The 7,102-nt window shown below is 40.0% G+C and overlaps 1 long non-coding RNA gene across 1 annotated transcript; it reads left to right on the top strand.

Annotated features, from left to right (window-relative positions):
- The first annotated feature begins 6,292 nt into the window (after window positions 1–6,292).
- On the top strand, window positions 6,293–6,814 carry LOC135247129 (uncharacterized). The gene is made up of 2 exons (XR_010328086.1): window positions 6,293–6,628; window positions 6,739–6,814. It is a non-coding gene; the product is annotated as an uncharacterized LOC135247129 (long non-coding RNA).
- The last annotated feature ends 288 nt before the right edge of the window (window positions 6,815–7,102 follow it).

Genomic DNA, 7,102 nt, shown 5'->3' with positions numbered 1-7,102 from the left:
ATAAAAAATATGTTTTCAACGTACAAAAATGCCAAGTTACTCACACATACAAGACCAGTCCAGGCCTGCCATTAAAAGTATTGATATCAAAATGATGCCAAGTTACGGTACTACAAACAATATAGGCTATCTCACCGAAATTAAATAAGATGTATTCCAAAGCAATGCTACCCAATATTTCCTCAATTCTTTCAAGTCACGTGGCCCAGTGTGTATAAGCATGCACTACATGGACAGGCCAAACATATGTGTGGATGGTAGTAGACAATTATTAGTGAGGGTAAAAGCAGGTTAAAGAAACATGTTCCTAGCTGGGCTTGAACCTACAACCCCATGTTCCCAAGACTGTAACCTTACCCACTAGGCCACAGGCAGATTATCTGTTAAAACTGGAAATGTTTCAGAGTAAAAAGGTATGGGTATTTTGCGTGTGTATGCAAGCTTTTGATTGGGTCGTGAGGATGTGGATTTGGCTGATGTCGGTAAAATGTCCAATGGGGAGACATGTTGTTAGTAGGATAGGCGGCAGGAAAAATAAGAATGAGGAGAAGAAGAAGAAGAAGAAATAAAAGAAGAAGAAGAACGAGAAGAAGAAGGAGAAAATGCAAAATCCCCTTAGTTTGGGGCTTTATTGTGTGGACATGTGAAGTTGTTTATGAAATCTGTCTGTTGAAATGGGGTCAGAATGTACAGAATTTAATGTTTTTAAGGGCTGAGTGTCTGTGGCTGTTGTGGTTATTTCTGTGGGGAACCCTGAAAAGTACCAAACTCTCAGTGCTGTATAGGTATGGGGCATGCCCCCGCCAAGGCGTAACTTGGCGGGATGGCATACCTGCCATCCCAATGAAACAAATTAGATTAAATCAAGCCTGTACTTTCATGGACATGTAGGGAACGCTTTTTCATTAATGAAAAAGTCCTCGGTCCTTAGATATAAATGACCAATTAAAACATTACAGCCATATGAAATGGAGTTGCAAGGACTTTGCGCTTGCTCACAGATTCTAGTCAACAATGAAATAATACACAATTATTTCTTAATACATGTCTTGCCAATATATGCACATACAGCATATACACATACAGTATAATCCGTTGATAAATTCAATATCGTTTGATGCTTTGTACTATATAAAGGATAAAACGCCATTCCTAATAGTAACTGTTAGGCAGGGCCGAAGTGTTGTTACCAAGTCACACTTACAAATAGCTTCAGGAAATGAGCCACACAGGAAGTGCACTCTCCTAGAGGTCTGGTGCTTCAGCCATAAGGGAGCAGCTGTAAAAAGAGATTTCATGGGTTTGATTGAACAGGCTGTTCATGGTTTTATCTGTCATGCAACAAATTTTGAAAGATTACATGTAATCGCGGCCAATGATTTTGGCCGCTGCTCTGTTCACGTTCTGAATTATTACAGTACCTTCATCATGACTGCACTTTTACATCAGGAGAACATGAGTACATTCAGCCTGATCACCCAACAGGATGTAAGCATAGTACCGCTGGTCAAATCCTCCAAAATGACCAACATAAGTGTTAGTTAGGCCAGTTACAGCGGTTGTGTGGTTGTGTGAATTTCACCACAGAAACTGAGAATAAATAAGAAAAAGGAAAAAAGAGCAATTAAGATTTCCCTGCACCCCGTTCCCCCTACCCTAAATCCCTTCTCCTCAACTTGTTCTGTTTGAATGATTTAGTCATTTATTTCATTGTATTTATGTCGAGCAGCTTGTTGTCTTATTGTGCAAAATAAAGAAAAAAGCGACACAAAGTCTAATGACACATCTGACAGACCTCAAACCCAGGGTTCTGGCAGAAGAGGATGTCGCGCTGACCACAGCACTGAACGAGCACAGCGGTTATACCGCCACTCTAGTGTATGAGCCTGTTCTCCCATCAGCACAGAAACACAGTACGCTTATTGTCGAAACGATCTTGTGTGCTACGTAGGCAATCATGTCGGTATATTCATGCATTCCTGTGTACGGAATGCTGACAGTACTAATGGACTGCACTGTTACCCACAATGCCCTGGAATACTGAATATTGAACTCCAGTGTCTCACATGTTGCATTGGAGTTTTCACTGAACTGATTTTCACTGCCACAGAAAATCAGGTACGACAGAAAGACCAACTGCATGCAGGGAAATAAAGAAAGCATTTGCTGCTGTCCATTCATTTTGTAAATAATGTGTAGTTGTGCTAGTTAGGTTATTGCAGGCCTTCCTTACATGCACAAAATATATTTAATTCATGGGCAGCGTGTTCAAATAGCTTTCCAAAATTGCATGTAATTGCATTTTATTTACTAGATTAAAAGGCAATTACACAGGATTAACAGGATTATCAGTCCAATCAGTGAGCCCCACTGCTGCTGGTTGATAAAAGGACTGAATAGGGGTTTTGCACAAACCATCTGTCTGTTTGTGCATTTTCATACAGTGAACTTCTTGTGTGTTTTGAGAAAGTCGTAGACACTCAGTGGAATGCTGACATGTCCAATGTGTAAGGGCTGAATGACTGTGGCCGTGTTGTCTTCATTTCTTGAGCTCATGAGTTCCTTTCTTTGGCTCTGTCAGGACACTCATTCACAACACATAACAGCCTATTTCATGTGGTTTCATTGATTTCTAGGATATACCTGGGGCCCGGAGGAGCTGGACTACAGACAACACCACATGTGAACCAATTCCTGAACAAATATAATTGTTTTATTTAAATATGCATTCTAAACTCTTCTGCAGTCTTTTGTCCATCAATTATTCTCTGTTTTGAGCATTAAGGTTTATTAAAGAATTATGTTTATGGCAAGATGTGTGGTTTATGGCAGTCTGTAGGACAGCCTACAATACATACAAATTATTAATAAAAACACCTGAGACTTGTGTAATATTCCCTAGGGTGTAAGTGCTGTTTTCTAACTTCAGTTACTCTGCTCCTCAGAGTCATGATTGAAGCAGAGAGGTTAATCCTCATTGGCTGCCTGCTGCAAGGTGGGTCATTAAAGGGGTGGGGTCTAACTCTACACTGCAGAATTGTACAGCGATCCAAAAGGATTACTGTATTTCAAGACAGGTGACAAATTAAAGGAAAAACTTGAACAAATTCACATAGTGAAGGCAGATGCTTCCCTACAGGTGTGCTGCATGATACAATTACGCAATTATCATCCTATCATGCTCTGTGGCATGTATAAAATTGACGAGCAGGCCAAGTAGACCTCGATTTTAGATCAAGATAGAAAGAGGAAAAGATCAAAGTGACTTTGAAAGAGGGTTCATTATTGCAGCACGGATGGCAGGAGCTTCAGTCACAAAGACTGCTCAACTGGCTAGAGTTTCAACAGGAACAGGAACTAAAACGACATCTGCCTTTAAATCTATGAGAAAGACTGTAAAATAGGATCAGAAATTGTGGTCAAAAGCGAATGTCAATGCAGGACGTGATCAGACTGTGTCAGCAAGAACAGTTCATCCACACACAAATATTCTGTATTAAATGTTGTGAGGTCTGTAAAGGTGCTGTTGTGTGTGTATAAAGCTGATCCAATCCCCATGTAGCTGCTGTATTCACAGAGCTGTGTTGTGTGTGTTGTAGGTGCCCTGGGGAGAAAGTTTTCAATCCAGATGCCTCAGAGTATAGAAGCCCTGAGTGGATCCTGTGTGCTGATTCCCTGCAGATTTTATATAGAATCTAAATATGACAACGATCTGACAGCTGCGGCTAAAGGACTCTGGAAAAAAAGTAGCAATAAGGGTGAAATCGTGTTTGATTCCATCAAAACTGAGAACACAATTAAAGGAACATTAACTGGAAAACTGCAGATGAAGAACTGCACCACAATCCTGGACCACTTCCTTCCATCTTACAGTGATAAGTATTTCTTCAGATTGGAAGCCTTAAATAAACTCAAGTATAATTTTCCAACACCCGTCAAAATTAATACACAAGGTACTGAATTTGTTGTTATGCCTTTTTCACTATGAGCCGTGTTGATGTTGAGACCCTATGCTTTTAAAATTAGGTGCCAAAAATAGAAGTTCTGTCCATTATGAGAAATGCACCTTGGATATAAATAAAGAATGAAAATGACTTGTCTTTAGATTTCACATGTAAATACTGTGTTAGTTAGACACTGTTGGTGTGGTGATTAGTGTGTGCTCTGAGTGCTGTGAGTCTCTAATCCTGAGACAGACAGTAACCTGTCCTCATGTCTCCATGTCTCCTAGACTCTCCACCCAAACCCAAGATAACCCCAGAGAGGGTGGAGGTGATGGAGGGGACCTCTGTGAGTTTGAGCTGCTCTGCTGCAGCCCCCTGTCCCAAACTCCCCCCAAATCTGACATGGACCCCCAGGCTGAGTGACAGTGTGGATCAACTGCAAGAGAATGAGGATCAAACCAAATCTGTGTCTTCTGTTCTGACCTTCACTGCTTCCCACCTCCACCATGGGCAGAAGATCACCTGCAGGGCACTTTACACACTGCAACAAGGAGACATTCAGAAGACATCTGAGGCCAGTCTGACTCTCAGAGTTCTGTGTAAGAGAGCTGGATTTGAAAGTATTATTCTTAGCTTTTTTAAATCATTGATGAATAATAATAATAATAATAATAATAATAATAATAATAATAATAATAATAATAATTGCTTTTTTCATGGTCAGTATGCTGTGTAGAATTATCACCATAATTGAATAATGACAATAAATACAATGATAAAAATAAAAATCATAAACAAGCAAATGTAAATTACCTGATGTTGTGCTCATCCGTTATAGCAGGGGAGGACAATCCTTTCTGAAAAATTCTGGTGTGGGTGCAGGTTTTTGTTTTATGCCAGCACTAATATATCTGATTCAAGACCTTGATTATTTCAATAATTAAATCAGGTGTTGTAATGCTGGGATAAAACTAAAACACAACGGACCTTTTCAGATAAGATTGGACACCCCTATTTTAAAGCACGCAACTGTTACACATCATCAGATTGTGTATAACTCCTCACAAATCTTATTTTCTTAGTTTGTATTTTTATATCTCTTAGATCCTCCTAAGAACACCTCAGTCAATCAGTGATATTAGTAACTGTGGATGTGGATCCTGTGTTCAGACATGCCTCAGATCTCTGGCTCTGGGAGCTGCAGCAGAACTGCAACAGAGATCAGCTCTCCCAGCATGGGAATCCCTCTCCCAGCATGGAGTGGCGTGTGTCTGGACTGTGTGTCACTAACTCTACTGACAGAGTCATCAGGGAGGAGCAGCTGGGGAACACAGGCCTGAGGAGCTCCCTCACCATGCGCCAATCACAGGGAGACACGCCCACTCTCCTCTGCGTCAGCACCAACACTCTTGGCTCCTCCAGCCTCCAGCTCCACCTCCCGTCTCCACAGCAACACTCAGGTATTTACATACATGGCTTTTTATAATTGTGTACTTTTACTGTATGCCATAAAGCCTACACAACATTGTTATAAACATGATGTAACACCTGTTATTGGGATGGCAGGTATGCCATCCAGCCAAGTTACGCCTTGGCGGGGGCATGCCCCATACCTATATTACTATTTACAACAGCTCATTAAAGACTTGCCAACTATTTACTTGTTACTCCACCCTTACTAATCCTGTGGAGGTGCGTTGTTTATTTTTTATGGTTTGCCAGGCAGTAGGTTTCCAATTCTGTGTAAGATATGTTTCTACTTTTTTCTATCCTGCCTTCCAAGGTGGAGATATTTCAAAACTCTGGTTTCTCTGTCTTCGTGTGGACGAGAAGAACAAAGCATTATGACAACGCTGACGTCATGACGTCAACTCGCGCATCAGTTACCATGGCAATTGGTGTATTGCGCATGCGGCAATCGTTTTACCGTTCTCCTGTGGACGGAGATATTTTTTAAAATGCCGCTCGTGTGGATAGGTTTTTTCTTTTAACGGAGGGGGAAAAAACTATGTTTTAAGAAAAATCCGTATATGTGTGGACAGGGCCTAAAATGTGGGGAATATTTTTACATTTTACTGTTCATAAACACTCTCACTGTTGGATTTCTGTAAACAAGACAAGTCTGTTAATGTCTTTCAATATATTTTTAGGCATAAATTAAGTTCTACATCATGACTGTTTTTTTTTCAGGAGTACAATACAGTTATCTGCTGTTATATGTTATCATAGCAGGACTGATTTGTCTGAATGTATTGACAATTGGATTCAGTATCTTCAAAATGAAAAGGTGAGTATATCTTTTCAATTTGATCTTTTATTTATTAAATGTTGACAGAATGTACCTTTGTCATAATAGTTTTAAAACAAATTATAAGTTTTTACTGTACCCTGTTTTAGCAGATTTTTCAACTGAAAACAAATTTGCAATCACAACCTGAAGAATCAAAGTGGATGAGAATGCAAGTGTTGCCAGTCATTGAAATTATATAGTAGTATAGAGTATTATAGAGAGTATTATAGTTACAAAAAGGCATTTATTCTTTCAGTAAAATCTCACTAAAATTAAAACCATCCCTTACAGTATATGACTGAGGTCTGCAGAGGCATATTGTATGAGCAGAGGCAATAACACATTCTCTCTCTACTCTGATTTTCATGTCTCCAGTTTGTCTAGAACACTGAAGGTGAGTCTCTTCTTTCCTCCTCTTCCTCTTCTGAAACACTCTGTCTGCAGGTCAGCCTGATTTCACCTCTATTTTACATTCACACCATCTGTGTGTCTTTTTTTTTAAAGGGAGGGAGGGACGGGGACACATATGCCAGTCTGCAGCTCCCCAACATCAGCCCTGAATATGACGTGCTGCAGGTAAGCAAGTGTGACACAGAGAAATACACACCAGGGGGCGCCACTAGGCTGAAGTGAAGAGAGGCGATTAAAAATTTGCATCTCGTCGGAGGATATGTGGCTTCACTGTTAATATTCAAAGAATGCATACATAATTGGACATTTTTTAAAAAATTTACAACTTCATACAGAGTTAATTTTGTAATAAAAAAGGGGTCTGTCTTTCCACATTTTCCTCTTGGTATGAACACTGCCCTGAGACTATGTCATTTCATGCACTAAGGTGTTACTTTAAATAACCATGAACCTGCGT

This window comes from Anguilla rostrata, unplaced genomic scaffold (assembly GCF_018555375.3).
Source record: "Anguilla rostrata isolate EN2019 unplaced genomic scaffold, ASM1855537v3 scaf1080, whole genome shotgun sequence".
Lineage (NCBI taxonomy): Eukaryota > Metazoa > Chordata > Actinopteri > Anguilliformes > Anguillidae > Anguilla > Anguilla rostrata.
The sequence above is the reverse complement of the archived record's forward strand: the minus strand, read 5'-3'. Positions and strand labels throughout refer to the sequence as shown.